We start from the raw sequence: 25,903 nt of genomic DNA, 5'->3' as shown, positions 1-25,903 counted from the left end.
TCTGCAACGACGCCAGTGCCAAGCTGCTTGGGTCCTAGTGCCCTTCCCTTGGACAACATCGGTAGCGTGGAGAGGGAAAGGCTTGCAGCTTGGGCAACTGCCAGTCTCCCATACAACCCTGCGGTGCAAATCCATGGTCTCACGAGACTAAAGGATGCCGATATAAGAAAAAATCTTGTTTGAATACCGAAGGAATTTTGTACATTTTTGCTACTGTACATTTATGGAAAATTTAGTAAGTCTCACTTGCCATCACATCAGAAGCCTCAATTGAATTTTTTATCAACATTTTTTAAAAGACTGATTAGGAATTACAGCCCCATCATCTGTAGAAGAAGCTATCTTTGAGATAATACATAAAAGCAATTTTTTAGACATTTCAATAGTTAGTGATAAAAATGTCTGACTCAACTCAAATATGGTATCAATTACAGTGATAAATATACCAGTATATTGATGAGTAACATTAGCAAAATTTTAAGAATTCAAATGAAGTAATTATTTTTGTTTTCATGTTATTAGAAAAGTAGCAACAAAAACCATGGAGTGTTGTAAATTAAGAAAGAAAAATTGCCTTTGACTGTGACTGTAAGCGTGTGTGTGCTTGGTTTTCTGCTCTGCTCTGAGAATGAGATTACTTGTTGGTTGAGAGAACTCTATTAGGAAATACTGTTGTGGGCTTTATCAAAGGTAGTGGATTGAATACAGCTTACGGGGGAGATTGAAAATTTGGTTGAGTGGTGTAAAAGCAACAACCTCTCACTCAATGTCAGTAAAACCAAGGAATTGATTGTAAACTTCAGGAGTGGGAAACTAGATGTCCATGAGCCAGAAATCATCAGAGGATCAGAGTTGGAGGGAGTTAGTAACTTTAAATTCCTGGGTGTCACTATCTCAGGGGACCAGCCTGGATCCATCAGGTAAATGTAATTGCCAAGAAAGCACAACAGCACTTCTGCTTCCTCAGGAATCTGCACATCATCAGAAACCTTGGCAAACTTCTGTAAATGTGCGGTGGAAAGAGTGCTGACTGGCTGCATTATGGACTGGTATGGGAACACCAATGCCTTTGAGCGGAAAATCCTACAAGAGGTAGTGGGTTCAGCCTGGTACATCACGAGTAAAATCCTCCCAAGTATTGAGCACATCTACATGAAACATTGCCATAGAAAGGCAGCATCCATCATCAAAGATCCTCACCAACCAGGCCATGCTTTTCTCTCGCTGCTGCCATCAGGTAGGAGGTACAAGTGCCACGAGACTCACACCACCATGTTCAAGAACAGATACTACCCCTCAACTATCAGGATCTTGAACAAAAGGGGATAACTAAACCCATTTAAGGACTCTTGTTATTTCATGCTTCTTATTTATCACTATTTGTTTATATCCTCATTTGCACATTTTGTTGCCCATTGATTTTGTTTACAGTTACTGTTCTATAGAATAGCGAAGTATGCCTGCAGAAAAAAAATCTCTGGGTTGTATGTATGTGGTGACAAGTATGTACTCTGACAATAAATTTTACTTTGAACTTTTCAAATAGTCAAAATAGTGACTGTCATTGATTGGACCAATGCTGCATGTGCAAAGGTGAGAAAGTGAGCTGGACTTGGGTGGCCTAGCAATGACCGATGGTCTGAGTAAAGACCAAAGCCCTGCTTTGACAGATTGTTGGGGTCACATCAGAAGCTGGCAGTAATAAAGCTTTCTTTCCCTACCTGTCCATGTTAGCCATCAAGGACCCATCTGCATTAATCTCATTCACCAGAACCTGGCCGTAGCCTTCTATGGCTTGGTGATTCAAGTCTAGTTGCTCCTGAGATATTGTGAGAATCCCTGTCTCTATTCCTCCTGTTCGACAGTCCTATCCATACTCCATCACCCTCTGAACTACTTAATCCTTAACCTTAACCCGATACCTCCGTTTGGGGAAAAGTTTACTGTTGTGTGCCCCATAATGTTTTTCATAATTATGTGCATCTCTATCTCCCCCCCCCCCCAGCCTTCTCACTCCAAGGAAAATAACACCAATCCAAACAAGTTTCTCCTCAAAACTAAGAAACTCCATCCCAGACAACCTCCTGGTGGGATCTCCCTTGTACCCTCTCCAGTGTAATCATGTTCTTTTTTAGGGTGGCATGGTAACATAGGGATTAGCACAATGCTTTATAGTACAGGTGATCTGGGTTCAATTCCCACCGCTACCTGTAAGGAGTTTGCATGTTCTCCCTGTCACCGTACAGGATTCCTCCCTCAGTCCAAAGATGCACGAGTTGGTGGGGTAATTGGTCTTTATAAATTGTTCCATGATTAGGCTAGGATTAAATTGGGGGATTGCAGCATGGTGTGGCTTGAAGGGCCGGCAGGGCCTTCTCCACATTTATCTCAATAGAATAAAATGTACTGTGGTGACCAAACTTCACACTTTATTCCTGGTGTAACTTAACTAATGTTTTGTAAAACTATACCATAACTTCCCTGCACTTCCATTATCTGTCGTGACTGTGCCTTTTTTCCATCACCCTGTCCAGCTGTGCTGCTACTTTCAGGGATCTTTTATATCAAGTTTCCTTTGATCCTCAATACACCCCCGAGCCAAACCATTAGTTTGTATGTCCAACTTTTATTTGACTGCCTTATAATATAACACTTCCATCTGTCATTGCTCTGTCCAACTTACCAGGTGATTAATATCTTTCTGTAGCCTGACAGTATCATCCTCGCTGTACACAACCCCATCAATTTTTGTATTGTCTGTCTCATATTACCAAACCATTTTTAGTCCAACTTGCCACCTCTGATCAAACCCTTCCTTTCCAAATGTAGATTGATTCTATCCCTCAGATTTTATCCAGTAACTTCCCTACCACTGATATAAGGCTCATAGTCTCCCAAACACCTGGCTTATCACTGTTATCCTTGAATAAAGGAACTACATTTGCTGTCGTTCAATGTAACGTCACATTGTGAACAGTTAAAATCCCTTTCAGGTACCCTGCAATCGGCATGCCTGCTTACTGCAGAAATTTGAAATTTATTTATCGGGCCTGGGATTTACCAACCCTAAAGTTCACTAAGACATCTCTGTCCCCCTCCTATTTAATAACAGTGGGATCCAGGATATCATCGTCTGTATTCTTAATGTTTCCAGCTGCTCTTAGTGCACAGGAAAGATTAATGTTCACTTTCTGTAGCTTTACACACATTGAGTGTAAAGATGAGTGATCAGTGGGGGTAAAGATTTGCAGACTAGCATTGATAGGTAGTTGGGAGCAAGGACGTAGAGTCTGGAACAATTGGGGAATGTTGAAAGAATCCTCAACAGAAGGACGAATGGAGCACAGGTAGGTATTATGAAATGCAACATTGCTGGTTGGTAAGACCAAGAGAACTTGGTATTGTTTTCAGCAAGTAGATAGTGTGAGGGTGGCAAAATCCAACTCACTAGATGAATGGTAAAGTTGGGGCTTGGAGGAACCCTGTACCATTGTTCCCTCCGATTGGTTTTACAGCTGTGCACACCAGTCATTGCTCTGAGCAGGAAATTTTTTACATGGCCTGAAAACTGAGTGGCACTTTATATTATTATATAGAAGAAAATTCCGGCTGCAGGGTAACAAACGCTGCCTGCATGGGAGCATTTCAGTTACCGTGTGGCTGTGTGGTAACAGTGCCCTGCACTGTGTGTGACTTTGTTCTCTCTGGAGGAGGCATTGAAGGGAAAATCATTGAGCTAGGGATGTGGAATCAGAAAGAATATGAGAATGGTGGATTGCTGGTTTTGGAGAAGGAAGAATCTGAGGGGCACAACTCAAAAAACATGGGTGGAAGTAGTAGCTTTTGCACAAGGGCATTATTGCCAAGGTGTGGAAAGCTGCAGACCAAGTGATGGCACCTGATGGTTGCCGTGGGCATGGTGAGTTGAAGTGTCTTTTTCTGTATTGCATGACTACCTCTGTACCATATTTTACCAACTGTGTCAATGTCCAAAAGGCAAAAAAGATATAATCCTATAGTGCAACAAGGAAATATTGAATAAAATGATCTATTGGCTTTCATTGTAAAGAATTTAGAGTACAAAATTAAGGCAATCTTAGAAGATTGAACCAGGCTCTATTGAGACCTTATTTTGAGTTCTATGTTCATTAATGGTCTTGTTAATGGATGTGGTTGCCTTGGAAATCAGTGCATTGTAGAGTGATTAGATTAATCATGAAGATAGGCTGTTGTGTTAAACAGCATCTCATTGAGATATAAGAGTCTGATAGGCTAATTGTCAAAAGGCAGTTTCCTTCAAGCGGAGAATCAAGAAGCAGGGAACATTGTTTCCATTTAAGAATTTCACCAGTTCAAATTGAGAGGAGAAAAAAAAGTCTTAGAGGATCATAAATGTTTGGAATTTGCTACTTCAGAGTTGCAAATTATTTTAGAACAGATGAGGGGGGATTTCTTTAGCCAGAGGGTGGTGAATCTTTGGAATTCAGGTAACTGTCCATAAGACCATAAGACAAAGGAGCAGAAGTCAGCCATTGAGTCTACTCCGCCGTTTCATCATGAGCTGATCCAATCTCCCCTTTAGTTCCATTCCTCTGCCTTCTCACCATATCCTTTGATGCCCTGCCTAGTCAGATACCTATCAATTTCTGCCTTAAATACGCCCAATGACTTGGCCTCCACTGCCACCCATGGCAACAAATTCCATAGATTCACCAACCTCTGGCTAAAATTTTTTTTTCGCATCTCTGTTCTGAATGGGTGCACTGCAATCCTCAAGTCATGTCCTCTCGTACTAGACTCCCCCACCATGGGAAACAACTTTGTCACATCCACTCTGCCCATGCCTTTCAACATTTGAAATGTTTCTATGAGGTCCCCCCTCATTCTTCTAAACTCCAAGGAGTACAGTCCAAGAGCGGTCAAACGTTCCTCATATGTTAACCCTCTCATTCCTGGAATCATTCCAGTGAATCTTCTCTGAACCCCCTCCAATGTCAGCACATCCCTTCTTAAATAAAGAGCCCAAAACTGCACACAGTGTTCCAAGTGAGGTCTTACCAGTGCCTTATAGAACCTCAACATCACATCCCTGCTCCTATGCTCTATTCCTCTAGAAATGAATGCCAACATTGCATTTGCCTTCTTCACCACCAACTCAACCTGGAGGCTAACCTTAAGGGTATCCTGCACGAGGACTCCCAAGTTCCATTGCATCTCAGAACTTTGAATTCTCTCCCCATTTAAATAATAGTCTGCCCCTTTATTTCTTCTACAAAAGTGCACGACAGTACACTTTCTGACATAGTAATTCATTTGCCACTTCTTTGCCCATTCCCCCAATCTATCCAAGTCTCGCTGCAGACTCTCTGTTTCCTCAGCACTACCGGCCCCTCCACCTGTCTTTGTATCATCAGCAAACTTAGCCACAAAGCCATCTATTCCATAATGGAAATCGTTGATATACAACGTAAAAAGAAGCGGCCCCAACACGGACCCCTGTGGAACACCACTGGTAACCGGCAGCCAACTAGAATGGGATCCCATTATTCCCACTCTCTGTTTCCTGCCAATCAATCAACGCTCTATCCACGTATGTAACTTTCCCATAATTCCATGGGCTCTTATCTTGATTAGCAGCCTCATGTGCGGCACCTTGTCAAAGGCCTTCTGAAAATCCAAATACACAACATCCACTGCATCTTCCTTGTCTAGCCTACTTGTAATTTCCTCAAAAAATTGCACTAGGTTTGTCAGGCTGGATTTTCCTTTAAGGAAACCATGCTGAGTTCTGCCTATCTTGCCATATGCCTCCAGGAACTCCGTAACCTCATCCTTGACAGTCGACTCCAACAGCTTCCCAACCACTGATGTCAGGCTAACAGGTCTACAATTTCCTTTTTGCTTCCTTGCCCCCTTCTTAAATAGCGGAGTGACATTTGCGATCTTCCAGTCCTTTGGAACCAGGTCAGAATCTGTTGACTTTTGAAAGATCATTGCTAAAGCCTCCGCGATCTCCACTGCTACTTCCTTCAGAACACGAGGGTGCGTTCCATCTTGTCCAGGAGATTTATCTACCCAAGTAGATTAGCTTCCTGAGTACTTTCTCTGTCGTAATTGTGACTGCGCATATTTCTCTTCCCTGACACCCTTGAATGTCTGGTATATTGCTGATGTCTTTCTCAGTGAAGACTGATGCAAAATACACGTTCAGTTCCTTCGCCATCTGCTTATCTTCCATTACAATTTCTCCAGCATCATTTTCTATCGGTCCTATATCTACTCTCACCTGTCTTTTACTCTTTAGATACTTGAAAAAGCTTTTAGTATCCTCTTAGATATTATTTGCTAGCTTCCTTTCATAGTTCATCTTTTTCCTCTTAATGACCTTCTTAGTTTCCTTTTGTAAGCTTTTAAAAACTTCCAGGTCTTCCCACTAATTTTTGCTTCCTTGTATGCCCTCTGCTTTGCTTTTACTTTGGCTTTGACTTCTCTTGTCAGCCATGGTTGCATCCTTATTCCATTCGAAAATTTCTTCTTCTTTGGAATATATCTGTCTTGCACCTTCCTCACTTCTCACATACACTCCAGTCAAGTTCAAGTCATTGGGTGTATTTAAAATGGACACCAATAGGTTTGTGAGGGTGTCAAAGGTTATGGTGAGAAGGCAGGAGAATGGGGTTGAGAGGATTAATAAATCAGCCATGATGGAATGGTGGAGCAGACTTGGTCTGAATGACCTAATTCTGATCCTATCTCTTATGGTCCTTTCTGAAGGTACTAATATTCAAACCCTCCCATTCTCATTCACCTGCAGACTGTGTTTGAAAGGAGAGACCTTTCATCATTCATCTCTTATAATGCATAGGCATTTGACACACATTGTCTCTGTGCACAACAATATTTTGCAGTGTCTGGTGTCCGGGTAAATCAAAACACTTGTTGGCTTGTCCTGCACTACTAATTTATCTCTCATATTTTCAGGCAAGAAAAATTCTAGGTAGAAATCATTTGTTCTGATTTAGTTGCATTTTTAAAGGTTTTTATGTTGACCCCCAAGGGGAAGAACAAGATGCAAAGGACCTATTAAAAAGAATGCAAGAATATAGTTTATGTTTATATCTATTAGTATTATTTTAAATCTTATACATGGTTTAATTATTTTGATTGTTTCTACACAATGTTTTGGTTTGCTTAAGCTTTTGTTGACTGTGTTAGCCGGAGTCACATTCACAACAACAGAGCTGGTATAATTTACAAGTTGTTGCCTTTAGGTACACAGAAGTCTGTTGAACCACTGCTGATCTTGTGTTCTCTGTGAAGTGCAAATAAGGTTGTGAGTTTGCCAAGTAATTTTAAATTTTCCCATCTTGGTAGCAGCAGGAGTACAGCCATTTGATCCTATCCCCTTGGCTTTTCATATTTTTAATAAACCTGTGACTTATCATTTTTTATCCCTAATGTGGTCTCCCCTCAATGGAAAAACAACTTCTCTATATTGACCCTGTCAAATATTTTCATAATATTAAAGACTTCTGTCAGATTACCTCATGGTCTTCACTATTTTCGAAAGAGACCCAACTAACTCAACATTTTGTGATAGGAAGTATTATTTCTGGTATTATTTTAAAAAATCTTGTTTATAATTTTTTTCTACAGTTTACATGTATTCAATGTACATCATAATACTCTGCAGCATTTAACGAAAACAAAATTCGTCCTGGTTTAATACTTCTCTACATTTTAAACTTTAAAAAAAAGTAAATATCAGTACATTATTTGCTCTTTTAATGACCTTCTTAACCTGTGCTGCTATTATTAGGGATTGCTGTTCTTGCTTGCAAATTCCAACGAGATGTTTGATGTGACATACAAGTATACAGAGAGAATGTATGAAGAATGCTTTATTTTTGTTTGAAGTGAGGAGTTCCTGTGATCTGGAAGTTTCTGTCTATGAAAGAAATAGAAGCAGGGTTTTTAAGATTGGCAATTCGATAGGGATTTGAGGTAAAATTTTTTGCAGATTCACGGACAGTGTGAGGATGAGGGACAGGCACAATTTTCCTGTAGCAGTGAGGTAGCATGGCTTTTGTGTTCTGAATAGCTTCCTGCTCTGCAAAGATTCTTGTTGCGGTACCTTGATCCTAAAAGGCCTGTATTCCTTCTGTTCCTTTTATTTTTCTCGGCGTCTGTAACATCTTTGTCCTTCCTACAAAATATATTAAGTTTGTACCCATTTTACTCTCACCACTTATCGACTGGAGCTTATCTGTCACTTGCATTCCTATTCTGCAAGTTTAATCATGTCTTGCTGAATTTTATTTATTGCTAATCCCAGTTTTCAAAGACTACTTATAATATTTCAGTCAAAATTGCCTGTGTGAATGATGACATCAACACCAATCCCTGTAGAGTACCAGTTTCCACATTTGCTAGTCTGAGTATTGACCACTCCGGCTGTTTTCTGCTCTACAGCAATCTGCTTTTTATTCTTTTAGTTGCAGTTGAGTCCACGTGTGCTGTGAAAATTACACATTTTATTTGGTGGGAATGTGTGTTGGGGGTGGGAATGAAGTTGCGATACATTTTTAACTAGACTGGAGTGTTTTGGGTACCATGGATCTTCTGTTTTACATCCAGCCAAACCTCTTCAATGTTAATTTCAGTGAAGAGTAAATTGACAGGCGACACAAGTAGCAACTTAGCTGTTTATCCTCCTGACAAATGAAGTGGAGAAAAATTTGGTCCATAAACAATGTGAATCCTCATGCAGGTATAAAACACTAATTACCATAAAAGTAAATTGATGATCTTAAACTTAACCTGCTCCTTTTAAGAAAGAAATCTCCTCTCATTACTTTGCTTGGTTCATTTTTAGTCTACAGTGCTTAGCCCATTGTAACTTGCTGGGAACAGCAAGAGATGGACCATGTATGATGCCTTGTTGGGATATTTGAATCCTAAGAGCAAACTATAAAGAGATACCCTGGAGTTGTTGAGAATTGAGGCAACTAAAACATCCAAGTGATGATGCCTGAAGCTTTCATTGTCAATTTTGTTTAATATTTCATGTATTGAATGGCATTGATCAACTTCACAGTAGTTTGTGAAACCTTGATATTGAGGGCAGTCCCTTGACCTTTGCAATAATAAATAAAAGAGAAAATTCTGGGAATACTCATCAGGCCTGGTACCGTTTGTAACAAATAATGAAGGCAGTCACATTGGTGCTGCTTAGTATGACATAAAATAATACTTGATAGTTTGGTTCCCTTTCTTTCAGGTATTTTCAGATTCTTCTGAGATATTCCACAACCCTACAGAGCTAGTAGCAGGCACTAGCTATTATCAGCTTTGGTTCAGGTAGAGAATTCGATTTAGAGCAGGGGTTCCCAACCTGGCCTCCATAGACCCCTTGCTTAATGGTATTGGTCCATGGCATAAAAAAGGTTGGGAACCCCTGATGAAGGGGAAGGACCAGTGGAAGACAGTGTAAGCAAATATGTTGTGTTATGCTTTCGTGTACAAATATACTGATGAAGTGTGTCAGTGACTAAAACGCGAGTCATCTCTGTCTGCACATGTACACTTAATTCCATGCAATAGAACGTAGTTTGTTTTGGATCAAGATTTTTTTTCTGACGAAAGGAAGAAATTGGTGTATAGTAGCCACCCACATGAAAATAATTCATGCACGGACAGGTATAACCTGCTAGGGAAGACCTACTGGCCTTGCTTGAAGTTGAGAAAATGTGCTGGGATCTTTCCTCTTTTTTTTATATTTGCATAACTTTTATAAGAGTTCATCCAGCTTGTTTGTATGTCTTGATTTGACCACAGCATCTGCAGTATGCTTTGTGTTTTATAAGAGTTTGTTTGTCAATATGTGTTTTTGAGAGAAGGTCTATTGTGTAGAAATTTCTAATTTTTTTTTGAAGACAGTATGATATTATTTGATCAAGTTTGCTGTATTTACAAGGTTGGGTGTGTCATTTTCATATTAAATGCTCAGAGTACTTATGCCATGTTTGAATTATTTTCAGAGGATGGAAGATGGCAGCTGCCTTGTAGCTTGTTATGCAAAATTCCATTTACGTGGAATGCTGATGATATTGTGGTCAAGAGAGCCCGTCGTTAGGATGTGACGTCTTGTGAACATCTAATATGTATTATCTAAGTTCATACATGACAGATTGGAAGTTCTAACATGGAGCAACAGATGAAAGAATGTTAAGTAGCAGCAGAACTCTCTTTTGTGGGCTCACCAGTCTGCACAGTTCTGTGTGTTCAAATGAATGGGTGAAAAATCATGGCTTGTGATCCCTGGAATGGAGAACCCAGCCAATGCTTTCAGGAGAAAAGAGGAAATTCCATTTGTAATAAGTGAACTGGAATAGTTCAGATCAGCTTTCTCTACAAGTTCCATTAATGTATGTCCTGATCCATGACCAGTAGTTATTGTAGATTTCTGCATATGGAGCAAGTATATGAAGAAATGATGCATTACATTGTAAACAGTTTATATTTCTCAATCCCAAAACCAATCTGGAAGTTCTATTTCAAAATGTAATTTGTTGGTAGTGATCCTTGACCTGCCTGTACTTGTTTTTGTGGTCGATGAAAGAATATCTCTCTATCCATTGACTTTTCTCCTTAATTTTTTTTTCTGATTTCCCCAACTTTTAATTTTTTTTATATAGAATCTTTACCTCTTTAGTTTCCCCATCTCTCCTATTGCTCTCTCCTGATATCTGTCTGTTCTCCATTTCTTTTTTTCCATTCTTCCTTCTTTTACCTTCTTGTCCTCTCTATCACTTTTTCTCCTTTTATTCTTCAATTTGCACGTGTTCTTGTTTGCTGATTCCAGATTGTCAAAATTTGGGGTTCTGTGCCTCTAAGGTTTGAAGGAATAATATGGTTGTATCATTAGCTGCTGATTTATTTTGCTGATGACTGCTTCAGTATTTCAATAGAGAGTTTATCATGCAACACATTTTTTTGATTATTTCATAATGCCTTTGTTTGTCCATGTAACTGCTGGAGCTTACTGGAAAGCCTTTCATTACAAGCAGCATCAAAAATGTAATGGCTGTAACATATTTCAATTATGTAAAGTATCATTATCTTATGAATTTTCATTTAAGGAAGTATAAGATATGAGTTTTGAATTTGCCTCATTCAGTCAGGTTTTTTAAAACATCCTTGTTAACAGATTTTGTGTCAGATAATTTTTTTTGAGAGTTGAGTTTACAAAACAAGGTCTGTTTGATTTTTTTCCCTATAACTATATGAGCATGTCCTAAAATATTTGTTTGTTAGATTTTTGTTGACCTTATTGGTGCACATGATATTTGAAACCCACTGTCATATAAAAAATGCATTGGTTTTATCCTAATTTTACTGTCTAATATACATGCTATTTTAGGCACAGAGTATTGCAGAAAATGTTCATCTTGAATTCCTGAATAAATTCTGATCTCCTGTGAGAGAAGTACTATTGGTTCAAAGGTGGTATTTGTCTCCTTTTAAGTGGAAGCATGTTGGGTTTCTCATGTATAGTACTGGATTATTATAATTCAAGGCATTTGAATTTTCCATAATTGTAAAATGTTTTTAGGAATGATGAAAGTTTCATCAATCCAGCATAGACCTATACAATGTGATGTGCATGTGTAAATTTAAATTTAGGGTGCATTTTTATGACATATCATGACCTCATTTAGGTCTACAGTTGATGTTGTATACAAGTAAAATAATTAATTTATTTTCTAGTTTCCATTCAAAGAGAAAAGTTGCACGATTACAGTAATTAACTGCATGGGTTTAATGTTTTATATCAGGAGTATTTGTTATTGTGAAATCTAGAGCTTAAAATTCAATGCAGTTCTTAAATACTTTAAACATTCATTCAGCCATCCTTGTTTCTCCCTAAAGTGGTTGGGACCTCCATTTTAAAACAAAGTCCCAGTTGGCTGAATTATCATATTGTGAATTTTTTCCATGGGCTGCATATAGGAGCAGTACTTTGTATTTCAGGATAAAGACCAACTCTAGCCACACTCTTAGCAATTTCTCATTTTATAAAGGCTGTGCCTCATTGGAAAACGTTTTTAACAGATATTTTTAATTTGTAACTACTTAATGTGACATTGGATAAAATTTGTGCAAAAAAGTCTAATTCAACAAACTTGATTGTTGAACTACCATACTCCCCTGTCCATTTAATGCTGAAGTTGTACTGCTGTTTCTGAATCACCACAAAATAATTTTTGGGAAGCAGCTTAAAACATTTACAAATTTAATAGGTTTTTTATAAAACTACATTTTAGTGGATTGTAAGACCAATTTCAGATATCCGTTATTTATTCAGATGGTACAGACCATATTACAAAGTGTTTCAAACTGCTCGGTAAATACATTAGGCAGCCCGAATATTTCTAAAATGTGTAGAATAATTTCAATATGGACTAAAATATGCATCTTCTCTTTCCAAATAGTAACTAGTCAACTGAGGAAGACATGTAGCTGTAGGAATGTAAGCTCCTTTATGGTTGTCATTCATGTGACTTTCAGTCAGTGCAGTTCACTATTCTTTTTCATCTTCTGCACACTTGATTGGAACTGGAAGTGGAACTGGAACTTGAAGTGTAACTGGAGCTTTAAAGTTGAGACCCCAAATATAACCTTCCCTAATCATCTCTGCTTAATTCAAACACTCAAAAACTTCTATAGATGGACTATGGAGAGCATTCTGACACACTGTATCACTGTCTGGTATGCGTTGGTCTTCTACACAGGACCAAAAGAAGCTGTAAAATTAGCTCCATCCTGGACATCTTCAAGGAGCGGTGCTTCAGAAGGTGACGTTCATTATCAAGGATCCTCATCACCCAGGTCATGCCCTTTTCTCATTGTTACCATTAGGAAGGAAGTACAGAAGTCTGAAGACACAAACTCAGTGATTCAGGAACAGCTTCTTCCCCTCCGCCACAGGATTCCTGAATGGACATTGAACTCATGAACATGATCTCACCGTTAAACAATATATATTACTTCTGTTTTTGCACTACTGTTAATCTGTTCAATATATATTTTCTGTAATTCATTCATTTATTTTAAAATTTCTATTTTATCACATTGCATTGTACTGCTGCTGCTAAGTTAACAAATTTCACCTCATGTGCCAGTGATAATAAATGTGATCTTGATCCATGTCCATACAATAGATCTTTCACAATACAGGACATAAATGCATTTTCCTCATTCATGTTCACTCTGATGGCATGCACCATTTGATTATTTGAAAAAAAAACTTATTCTAATCCCAGTTATTGTACTTATTCATTTGAGGATTTTATTCAAGAATGTGATGGTGAATGTGATGAAAGCTGTCTGATTGTAAAAGTCTTGGAAACATACTTTAATCCAGTAGATACATTGAGAGATACATGGAAATTATTATTCAATCACTATTATTACAATTTCTAACAACTGTTGTTATTATTTAGTTTATTAGTGTGGTGTTACGATTGCACATAAATATCTATTTAAGCGCCTAATTATATCTAATTCTTTTATTCCCTCTATGTTACATACTATATCTTCTCAATGTGTACTTGTGAATGTATAAATATATATAGATTTATACATTTATAAAAACTGGAGAAGGTTTTATATGTAAAAAGTTGTGTAATACTTGCGAATACCTTATCCAAATAAAAATAAAATTTAAAAAAATGTTTAAAGAGTAATGATGGGAGGAAGCATAAATTTTGTGGAAATGTAAATATGACTTTGTAAAGTCGAATGAGCCATTTCACTTTATTCTATTTTTTGTAAAATATATATAGTTTAGTCAAGCCTATAATATTCAAAACTAAATAAGGAAGCCAATTATAAATTAGGTAGGCTCAATTTAATACATTTTGAAGCAGAAGATATCCCTCAGGGACTTAAGGCAATTGTAATTTGTGTTTCTAGATGATGACCTTCTGAATTCTGCATCCACAGGATTAAAGTACGTTTCCAATTAGCTAATGTAAGACTTTTATAATCAGACAACTTTTGGATGCTGTAATATTTTGTTTATCATTTACAATGAGCTGAATGTTCAAGGTCATAACCATAACAAATATCTTGAGTTTTCTTTGTGAAGAAGCCATAAAATTCTATCCATAGAATTCAAGCCCATACTCATTGCTGATGCAACAGTGTACTGAAGCTGCATAATCTTACGGAAGAAATACTAAATTGAGAATCATTTGCTGCTTCTATTGGGTCACACTATGTGTAACGCTGCTTGCGCAGAACAGCCGTATTTGTCCTTTGCCCAACACCAGCACAAACTGAGAAAGCTATCTCATCTCATTGACTGATGTCTTGAATCTGTTGTCCCAGTCTAGCAAAGTGGTATTTAACCTGTAGCTGCCCTCTGCAATCATCCTTTGTACAAGGGTATTCAGGGATGTTCTTGAAATACTGATATACAAATAGTGAAATGCTAGGCTTGGATATCACTTCTGTTTTATATATGCAAAAGGATTCTAAGTTCAAAATAAATTTATTATTGAAATACAAATGTTCCCATATATAACCTTTTGAGATTAATTTTCTGGCAGGCATTTATAGTGCAAAATAAATACAGCAGAATTTTACGAATAAGCTGTGCATAAACAAAGACTGACAAACAACCAATGTGTAAAAGAAGGCAAATTTTGCAAATAAAATGATACTGAAAACCTGAGTTCTGGAGTCATTGGAAGTGAGTCAGTAGGTCGTGCCCCTGCAGATCAGAGCAGTGGTGAATAAAGTTATCCACACTAGTTCAGGCACCTGAGAGTTGTAGGGTAGTAACTATTTCTGAAGCTGGTGGTGTGGGATCTCAGGTTTCTGTATCTCTTGCCAAATGGTAGTAGTGAGAAGAGGACCAAATGTAATAGAAACTTAGTAAAATATTATTTTAAAATGCAGCATTAGTCCTGGAGTTCTCCAAGCCTTGGCAACCACTTCCTTCTGTGTGTTTAGGGGGAAGGGTGGCTGGCAGGGAAGAATGGATAACGACTCCCGGAGTTAAAAGGAATAAAGAGCGTGGAGACACTGCAGTGGGATCCGACAACAGAAGTAATAGCAGCAGGAGCAGGCTCCAAGAAGAAAAAGAATTGAGAGCATGGGGTTATTCAAAATCAATGCTGGAAATGGTCAAGTAAATATATTTCCACAATAGAATGGTCCTATGCTATTGAACCAGCTATGGAAAAAATACAGTGCAGCTGCAAAATGTTCATAATCAACTTCCAAGCAGTGCAACCTTCAATAATTCTTTTCTGCTGCAAATGCCAATTTTGCTTAAGCATCATTACAAAGGCGTATGAAAAAATCATTATTCATTGGTAGCCCCCATTCATAAAGTATGTTAAGAAAACATAATTAAAGACCAATGCTTGATCAGAAAATTTTTTGGAGAGTGTTGGTTAATAGAAATGGCAGCAGGTCATTGAGATCCTCCATTGTTTGAAACACTCGTCATCGGCATTACCTTTAGACTTGACTTTTCCCACTTTGGAGGTGACTGCCAACCCACATAACCTGAAATAATGCAAAACTACTGAAGGTCTCCTTAGATGTAACAAGTGGCCTTCATCCATCACCACTGCTGATATACTGGCTCTCAGTCCAATCTAAATATTATCATCATTGTTGAAACCCTTTCATGGCCTTTGCCTTCCTAATCTTTGTAATATCTTTCATTCCATGGCACTACCAGATCTCCAGACTTAAATTCTGGGCGATTGTGCATCTTTAAATAAAATTGTCACAGTCCTGTGGATATTATCCTGCATTCCATTGAACTGCTGCTAAGTTAACAAATTTCACAATACATGCTGGTGATAATAGACCTGATTCTGATTAGAATGTATTCTGTCCTGATAAAATGGTCAGCATTTAGTGATGTTTTAAGCTGGATGATATGTTTATTCAGTGAGGCTCATAAAAAGTTCAACGTCCCATATTAGCAATTTTACTTTGCTGTCACATTGCAGGAGAAAGTACAGGAACAAATTAATGTTTTAATATAAAATAATTCGTGTTTGAAGTATCTTGTTGGGTAATTATTTATATTTTTGTAGTTAATTGCTATTGAATTGTAGGCACTGTTACTCCAATCTTGTACATCATGTTCTAAAACAATAGTGGGCTCAATGACTAAATAACAAGTTAATTTGAAGAAAGAACACTTTGTTGCTCTTCTAAGTAAAGCATTTCTTTTTGTGTACGAGGTTGAATGTTTTTTTGGAGGGAAGCAATACTGTGCTGCACTGAAAAGTCAACCTACAGCTTGAATACACGATCTTCTGAGTCAGAGGTAGAATGTTTACCTTGTTCCAGACTTATTCTGTTAATTTATTTATATGTATCTGAACTTGCAGTTTCTTATTTACCAGGTGTTATTGCTTTTGACAAACAATTGAAAATGTGTGTTCAAATGATGTAGCTCATGACAGCTTAGTTTATGCTAATGGATGCTCTGTACCCATTGTATATTATCTCAATTACATAAGAATGATTGTGATAAATTTTCTGCTGGTTTTCTCTGAATCCAAGTTTTGAAATAATATAGTTATTTGCCTAAGGTAGCTTTCATTCTGTTCGTGGAACATTTACTTACTCTTCTCCAGTTGGTTGCCATCCTGGAGTGTAATGGATGACTGCAGCCATTTTCAATATTGCATACATAAAGACTCCATTTTGAACGGTGTTTGTGTCCCATTTACTGAAAAATTATTATTCTGGTTGTCTTTACACTCTTGCCAAATGTGAACATTGTTGGGAAAACAATAAATTAGGGAATATAGGATGTAGCTATTTGTGAATCAGATCAATACTGATGTATTATTGACATCAGGGACTCATTGAAATTGGAAACTTTCGTGTTGGCAATGGAGTGCCAAAGAAATTGATCAAATAATGCTGCATGCACGCACACCTCTAAAGCACAGAGTCAGACCCAGCGCTCCAACTGTCCATACCGAACATGGTGCCTTTCTAGGCTAGTGCCATTTGCATGCATTTGGCTCCCTCTTCATTTTTATATCCCTGCAAATCTTTCCAGCCCATGATCCCATTCATATGTCTTTTTACAATTGTAATTGAACACATGCCTTTACCACTTATATTTGCAGTTCATTCTATATACCCATTTACAGTGTCTATAAAAAATATTCACACCCCCTTGGAAGTTTTCATGTTTTATTGTTTTACAACATTGAATCAGAGAGGATTTAATTTTGCTTTTTTGACACTGATCAACAGAAAAACTCCTCATGTCAAAGTGAAAACAAATTTCTACAAATTGGTCTAAATTTATTACAATTATTAAACACAAAATAGTTGCTTGCATAATTACTTGCCCACTTCAAGTCAGTATTTAGAAGATGCACCTTTGGCAGTAATTACAGCCCTGAGTCGGTGCGATTCCACACTGGTGATCTCCATGTAGCTAATTAAATGACTTCTTAACCCAATTGACTGAACCAGTGATGATTTAGTGTGTCATATTAAAGGAGATGAATACTTATTCAATCAATTATTTTGTATTTTTATATTTGTAATTAGTTTAGATCACTTTGTAGGGATCTGTATTCACTTTGACATGAGAGGTTTTCTGCTGCTCAGTGTCAAAAAAGCCAAATTAAATCCAGTGTGATTCATAGTTGTAAAACAATAAAACATGAAAACTTCCCAGGCGGGTGAATACTTTTTATAGGCACTATACCTCTCAGTGCCCTTTTAAATCTTTTCCATCTCAACTTCAACCTGTGCCCTTTAGTTTTAGACTCTTTACCCTGAGAAGAGACTGCTGCCGGCCATCTTATCTATTCTTCTCATGGTTTTATGATCTCAATTCTGAGCTATATCCTCTCCAGGGAAAACAGTCTCAGCTATAAATTCTTTCCTCATAATTGACTACCAGTTCCGGCAACTTCCTTGTAAATCTTTTCTGAGTTCTCTCCAGCTTAAGCAGTGACCAGAACTGCACACTGTATTCCAGGTGCTGTCTCACCAATGCTTAACACAGCAGGAACATGATGCCCTAGTTCCTGTACCCAGTTGCCCATCAGATGGAAGGCAAGTATGCCTTGCAATTTTATTGATCCATGTCTCTACTTTCTAGAAAGTACTGTACAAACAGAACAGAAAGATTTTGAGGTCCAATAAGACTCCCAGAACTTTGCCATTTACTGTGTATGCCCTGGCTTGGTTTTACTTCCCAAAATGCATCACTTTGCATTTGTCCAATCTATGACCCACTTTCCCAGTTGAGCGAGATCTTGCCATAATCTTAGGCAAGCTTCTTTGCTATTCACCATACCGCCAGTTTTGCTGTCATCTACAAACTTGCTGAATGTACGTTTGGTAGTATACCAATTCGGTAATATATGTAATAAACTACCGGGGGAGGAGACCCAGCATGCATCCATGTGGCACATCACTGGTCACAGGCCTTCAGTCAGAAATCCACCCGACTCCTTTTCACTAACCTACCTCTGTACCCATATGAATATCTCACCCTTGGATCCCATGTGATCTCATTTTGTAGACAAGTCTGCTGTGCAGGATCTTATCAAAGGCTTTGCTGAAGTCAATATAGACTGTCTACTGCCCTGATTTTGTCAATCCCTTTGGTCACCTCTTCACAAAAAAAAAGCTCGATTAAATTCATAAAACATGGAACATAGAACAGAGCACAGGGACAGGTCCTATGGCCCACGCTGTTTTGCTGACCTAATTAAATTAGTAAATCACATGCCCATCTAAACGCTTCTGCCTGCACAATGTCCATATCCTTCCATTTCCTGCACATTTATGTGCATATCTAAGAGCTTCTTGAATGGCTTTATTGTTCTTGCCTCCACCACTGCCCCTGTCAGTTCATTCCAGACATCCACCACTCAGTGTTTTAATAAAAGTATGCCCCACACATCTCTTTTGAACTTACTCCTTCTCAAATTAAATGCAGTCCTTTGGTTTTAGACATTTCAACACCTGGTAAAAATAAACTGTTTACATTCTATCTATGTCTCTCATAAGCTTATAAACCTCTATCAGATCTTTCCTCAGCTACTCCAGAAAATAAACAATCCAAATTTGAGCAACTTCTCCTTATAGCACATGCCATCTAAAAATAATTTTTCACACATAAAGCCATATTATTCCTAATCAATTCTTGTCGTTCCAGAGGCAGATAGGTGCTACCTCTCAGAATCTCCTTCACTAACTTTTCAATTGATCCTAATATCTTTTGATATTGGGGTCACTCGGTGGGATCAATTGGGGTTTCCTTTCTAAGTACTTATGTAATGTTCTCCCTCCCTCATGGCTTCCAAGATGAGGGAGAATTTCATTCACTAGAGGCTAGTGAATCTGCAGAATTCATTGCCCCAGACAGCTGAGTTATTGGGTATATTTAAAGTAGAGGTTGATTCTCAATTAGTGAGGGCATCAATGGTTATGGGGAGAATGGGATTGAGAGAAACATAAATTAGTCATAATCGAAAGGCAGAGTAGACTCCTAATTCTGCTCATGTATCTGATAGTCTAATGTTGATGTCAAAATTTAGTCTAATATATCTTCTCAAGTAGGATCTCCTGAACACTCGTGCCTCCATTTTATGTCCAGTTATTTTGAGAAAAGCACAAAGGGCAGTAAAATTACAATGAGTTTGATTGAAACATATGTAATTGAAAGGGATCTAACATAGTGGATGTTGAAATGACATTTCCTTTTGCAAAAGAATTTAAATTACTTTAAAAAAAAGTGGTTATCATTCAAGCTAGCATGAGGCAAAAATTCTCTCAAGTTGTGAGTACTTGGAATTTTCTTTTAAGAGTGAATAGAGCAGACATTTTAAAAGTAGTGGTAGACAGATTTTTTTTATTAAGTAAGAGGATGAAAGGCTATTAATGATGAGTAGGAATGTGGACGAGTCTTGCAAACAGATTTAGAAGAGATCTACTTCTGCATCTAATTACTTTGTTCGATTCATAATATTAATGTCTCCTTATTGATCAAATTGAATGTCTTGTTATTTCAGCCTTTTGAATTGATTTGTATCCAAGATCTGAAAGATGGAATCAATTGGCCTAATGCTCTTGAGTTGAGAATTACATTTTATCTTTTGAAATGGCTGACATATTTCTTTACAGTACTTTGGAGAATTGAAAATGCTGTGTTCTCTGAATATTTATTATAGTTCATACAAATGACTGTGCTTGATTGTTGTTGATTTCATTGCTGGTCTTCCAGAATAGACTTCATTAACAATGTAAAGCAGGTTGAAGTTTGGTACTGAAACTAGATGCCTGTGGTTGAACTAAAGCAGGAAGTGCTGTTGGGGGCTGGGGTGGTGGGGGTATCGAAGAAATAGAAATAGAATTGGAGTTGGGTGAGGGGGTGGGAGGAGGTGGCAGAGGTTGACTGAAAGATTGAATTGGGAGTGGGCTAGAGTTTGGCTTAAGATCAGACATTTGGCTAAAACAACAGGCCTGGAGCTGGGATGATATAGGGTAAGTGATTGAGGACTGGGTCTATATTTGGTGTAGGGATTAGTTAAGCAGCTGATGATTGGGACCACTGGCCATGGGCGATCAGATAAATGGTTAAAGATTGGCGTCTGTCATCGGAGACGGAGATTAGAGAAGAGGCCAAGGGTTGAGGTTTGGATCCGAGGTCGGGATCATGGGGCATTTGAGGGTTAGGAGATGAGAATCATTTGGGTTTGAGAGTTGGAATCTAGATGTTGAGAGGTTCTGGTTGCCATATTACAAGAAGGATGTGGAGGATTTGGTGGGTGCAGGAGAGGTTCATCAATGTTTCCTGGATTGGACAGTATTAGCTATAAGGAGAGCTCAGATAGAACTGAAGTGTTGGAGGGTGAGGGGGTGACCTGACTGAGGAATATAAAATTATGACAGTCATACACAGGGTAGATAGTTTGTGTCTTTTTGCAGAATGGAAATATCAAACACCAGAGGATATAGCTTTAAGGTAAAAGGGAAAACATTTATAGGAGATTTTTATAGCAAGTTTTTTACATTCGGAGTGGAGGGTGCCTGGAATAAGCAAACAGCACAAATGTTTAAAAAGTTTTAGATAGTCTTTTGAATGAATGGAAGGATACCTGTAGGCAGTTGAGTTTAGTTTGGATTGGTACCCTGGTTAGCATGGGTATCGGGCTGAAGGGCATGACTCTGTGCTGTGCAGTTCTATGAGTCATTATTACTAGAAAATCATATTTGACAAAACACATTTTAGAGTTACACATTTTAAAATACACATGGATATTTGTGTTCTTTCTACTACTCTGTACTGAGGAGTGGGAATATGTTTCTGAAGATCCTGTTTACAGTTTGCTTGCACATCACGTTCCAAAGACATGGTTTCTACTTGTGTACATAAATTAGAAGTTATCTGTATTATAAACGTTTGCTCTTTGCCATTCTGAATAAAGTTGTTTTGTATTCATTGTAATTTATAAATCTATATACTTCGGGTTGAAAATGGTTTGCAGTGGTGTGTAATGCAGTAATAGTCAATGTTTGTTTTAAAAAGTTCCCTATTTTCTTTGTATTGTGGAATGATCCTTATTGATTCTTCTGCCTAGCTACTCTTTCCTCATCTCTCAAAGAACTGATTAAAACTAATTTCTTTTGATCTTGCCCATTGTCACAGTCCTTTCTGTGACCACTTAACCTTGTTCAAATAATTTTGGATATTAAATGATAAAATGCCATTTATATGGTATCTAATCTCATCACAAAGACACCACAGCATGTTATTGTTTTTTAATATAACTATATTTTACAACTTTAAATCGATGTATTATAGGCTATTCTATATACTTAAATTAATTACAGTACAATTATATTTTCCTGTGCATTTATGTCCTGTACCAGTGAGGTATGTTGAAAACACATTAACCTTCACCACTTGCATTACTTTTCAGCGTCTGTGTTTTGTTTTTGAACACGGCCCAATCACAGATCAGAAATGAGAAAATGCAATTCACTTAGCCTCGCTAAATCAATAGAAAAAGCAAAGACGCAGCAGTTTGGAGCTTTGAGCAGCAGCCAGTCAGTGTTTGGGGTTGATTTACAAGAACAAATTAAAGTAAGGCAGGGCAAACAGAGTGGCCATCATCAGAGTGGTCAGAATTAGAGTGGAGATTTTGAGGGTTAGGCTGTTTGAGGCTTCGCCAGGGAGAGGCTTCAGTGAGAGAAGGCAAAAAAAACTGTAGTTGGAGATTTTTTTCTCCCCCGCAGTTTATTGGTATTTCTTCTTTATAATTGCTCAGTTAGGAACGATTGAGGTGCCAAGCAGGATAGTGAAGTGCAAAGGCAGGGAGACCTTCAGCTGCAAGGAATACATCCAGTTGCAGCTTCTAACACAATGCATGAAAGAGTTGCAGCTGGAACTGGATGAACTCTGGATCATTCAGGAGGTGAGGGGGTGATAGATAGCACAAGTGAAGGGGTAGTTATACCAGAGGTGCAGGACGCAGGAGAATGGATAACAGTCCGGACGGCGAAAGGAGCCTGTGCGAAGTACCCCTGTGGCCATCCCTCTCAACAACGGGTATCACTTTGGGAGGGGGGAGGGTGATGACCTAACAGTAAAGTCACAGCAGTCAGGTCTCTGGCATCAACTGTGACTCAGTGACTCAGAAGAGAAGGCGGAGCAGAGGTGGCAGGAAATTTGTTACGGGAACAGAAAGGAGTTTCTGTGGTTGAGAATGAGATTTCCAGAAGGTATGTTGTCTCCTGGGCACCAGGGTCTGGGGTATCTCAGATCGTGTCCTCAGCATTCTTAAGTGGGAGGGTGAACATTCAGAGATTATAGTCCAATGAGGAGCGATGAGGTTCTGTAAAGTGAGTTCAGGGAGTTAGGTCTAACTTAAAAGGCAGGACCTCTAGTGTTGTGAGCTCGATTGCTACCCATGACACCAGCTAGTGAGGCCAGAAATAGGAAGATTATACAGTTTGACATGTGACTAAGGAGTTAATGTAGGAGGGAGAGCGTCAGATTTTTGGATCATTGGGCTCACTTCCAGGGAAGCCGGGACCTCTGCGATTTGCACCTGAACTAGATGTGGGCTAATATCCGAGCGAAAGGTTTGCTCGTACTGCACGGGGTGGGGGTGTTGTGGTTTAAGCTTGAGTTACAGGGTGGTGGGAACAAGAGTGTCTGGAACACATAGTGGAGAGGTTGTGGAGACATGTTGTTAAGACCTCAGACAAACTCACGAATCAAAAGGTTGAAGATGGTGAGACTAATGTCCTGAGCTGCTTATATTTCAGTGCAAGAAGTATCGCAGGAAAGACAGCTGAACACAATGCATGGATTGTGATATTGGAGCCATTAATCAGACTTGGCTGCAGGAGGGGCAGGACTGGCAGATTAAAATCCTGGGGTTCTGTTTTAGATGTGACAGAGTGGGAGGGATTAAAGGATGAATGGCATTACTAGTCAAGAAAAATGTCACAGCAGTGCTCAGTCGGAACAGACTGGAGAAATTGTCTCGTGACGTGTTATGGGCAGAACTGATTTATAAGAAAGGTATGACCACGTTAAAGGGATTGTTGTAAGAAACATAAGGTTATAGTAGTTTGTTTATAGACTCCCATACTGTAAAAGGACTGGATAGGATAGAGTTTGTCAAATGTGTTTGGGGAAGTTTTCTTAATCAGTACTTAGAAGTCCCAGCAAGAGAGTACTGGATCAGCTATTAGGAAATGAGACAGGGCAGGTGACAGAAGTTTGTGTAGGGGAACATTTTGCATCTGTGGATCACAATGCCATTAGTTTCAAAGCAAGCATGCAGAAAGATGGGCCATGTCCATGGGTTGAGCTTCTAAAGTGGAGAAAGATCAAGTTTGATGGTATCAAAAAAAATCTGGCAAGTGGGGATGAGGACTAGCTGTTTCCTATCAAAGTTGCACTTGATTAAGTGGCCTGCCTTAAAGTGAAATTTCGAGAGTACAAAGCTTGTGTGGGCCTGTCAGAATAAAAGATAAAGATTACAGGTGTAGGGCACCTTGGTTTTCAAGAGATATTGTGGTGCCGGTTAAGGAAAAAATAAAGGAGGTGGGGAGCAGGTATAGGCAAGTAGGGAAAAAATAAGGCTCCCGTGGAGTTTAAGAAATGCAAAAGAACTCTTAAGAAATCAAGAGGGTTAAAACAAGGCATAAAATTGCCTTAGGAGACAAGGTGATGGAGAATCCTAACAGATTCTACTGATGTGTTAAGAACAAAAGGATTGCAAATTACAAAATTGATTCTTTGGAAGATCAGAATGGTTATCGATGTGTGGAGCCAAAAAAGATAGGGAAGATCTTAAATGCATTTTGTTTTTCATCTGTATTTACTCAGGAGATGGGCATAGAGTAAATAGAAGTGAAGCAAAACAACATCAGCTTCATTGTCTCTAAACAGATTACAGAGGGGGAGGCATTTGCTGTTGTGAGGCATATTAGGGTGGATAAATCCCCAGGGCCTGACAAAGGTATTTCCTTGGACCCTGTGGGAGGCAAATGCTGAAATTGACCGAGTCCTAGCAGAAATATTTAAATCATCCTTGGCAACAGGTGAGGTGCTGGTGAATTGCAGGATAGCCAATGTTGTTCTGCTGTTTAAGAAAGACTGTAGAAATAAACAAGGAAATTATAGGCCGGTTAGCCTGACATTAGTGGTGGGAAAGTTATTGAAAGGTATTCTAAGGGACAGGTAATATGAGCATTTGTTTAGACATGGTCTGATAAAGGATAGTGAACATAGCTTCATGCATGATAGGTTGTGTCTAACCAAACAGTGTTTTTCAAGGAAGTTACGAGGCTAGTTGATGAAGGCAAGGCATTTGACAAGGTCCTGCATGAGAGATTGGTCAAGAAGGTTCAGTTGCTCGGCATTCAAGATGCGGTATTAAATTAGGTTAGGCATTGGCTGTGTGGGAGAAGCCAAAATGTGGTAGTAGAGGGTTGCCCCTTTGACTGGACACCTATGTCTAATGGAGTGTGGTAGGGATTGGTGCTGGATCCATTGTTGTTCATCATCTATATCAATGATCTGGATGATAATGTGGTTAACTGGATCAGGAAATTTGTGGATGACCCCAAGATTGGGAGTGCAGTTGACAGCGAGGAAGACTATCATGGTTTGCAGTGAAATCTGGACCAGCTTGAAAAATGGCAGATGGAATTTAATGCAGACAAGTGTGAGATGTTGCACTTTGGTGCGACCAACCACATGGTGAATGGTAGGACACTGAGGAGTGCAGTAGAACAAAGGGATCTGGGAATACAGCTCCATAATTCATTGAAAATGGCGTCACAGGTAGCTAGGGTCATAAAGAAAGCTTTTGGCACATTGGTCTTTATTGATCAAAGTACGTAATGTTGAAGTTGTATAAGGCAATGGTGAGGCCTTATTTAGAGTATTTTGTGTAGCTTCAGTCACCTACCTACAAAAAGGTGTAATTAAGAATGACAGAATATAGAAAAAATTTACAAGTATGTTGCTAGGACTGGAAGTCCTGAGTTATATGGAAAGATTGACTGGGTTTGGACTTTATTCCTTAGGATGTAGAAGGTTGAGGGGATATTTTATAGAGGGATACAAAATTATAAGGGGTATAGATAGGGTTAATGCGAGCAGGCTTTTTCAACTGAGGTTGGGTGGGACTACAACTAAAGGGAACATGAGTGGAATCTTCACTTAGACTGCTGTGGGAGTGTGGAACAAGCTGTCACCGCAAGTGGTGCATGCAAGCTTCATTTCAATGTGTAAGAGAAGTTTGGATAGGGACATAGTTGGTAGAGGTATGGAATACTGTGGTCCCAGTGTAGGTTGATG

The 25,903-nt window shown here is 38.6% G+C and overlaps 1 protein-coding gene across 8 annotated transcripts in view; it reads left to right on the top strand.

Moving 5' to 3' along the window:
- LOC132378867 (inactive N-acetylated-alpha-linked acidic dipeptidase-like protein 2) overlaps positions 1-25,903 on the top strand; it is a 937,774-nt gene that overhangs the window by 79,187 nt on the left and 832,684 nt on the right. For 2 of the 8 annotated variants that reach the window (XM_059946130.1, XM_059946169.1), the window contains one exon: positions 16,275-16,360. The exons of the other annotated variants lie outside the window; for them this stretch is intronic. The gene's annotated coding sequence lies outside the window, so the exon portion shown is untranslated. The remainder of the gene's footprint in view (positions 1-16,274; positions 16,361-25,903) is intronic. 8 annotated transcript variants of the gene reach the window in all.

The sequence above is a fragment of the Hypanus sabinus genome, chromosome 2 (assembly GCF_030144855.1).
Source record: "Hypanus sabinus isolate sHypSab1 chromosome 2, sHypSab1.hap1, whole genome shotgun sequence".
NCBI classification, from domain to species: Eukaryota; Metazoa; Chordata; class Chondrichthyes; order Myliobatiformes; family Dasyatidae; genus Hypanus; species Hypanus sabinus.
Note: the sequence above shows the minus strand (reverse complement) of the source record. Positions and strands in the feature narration are given on the sequence as shown.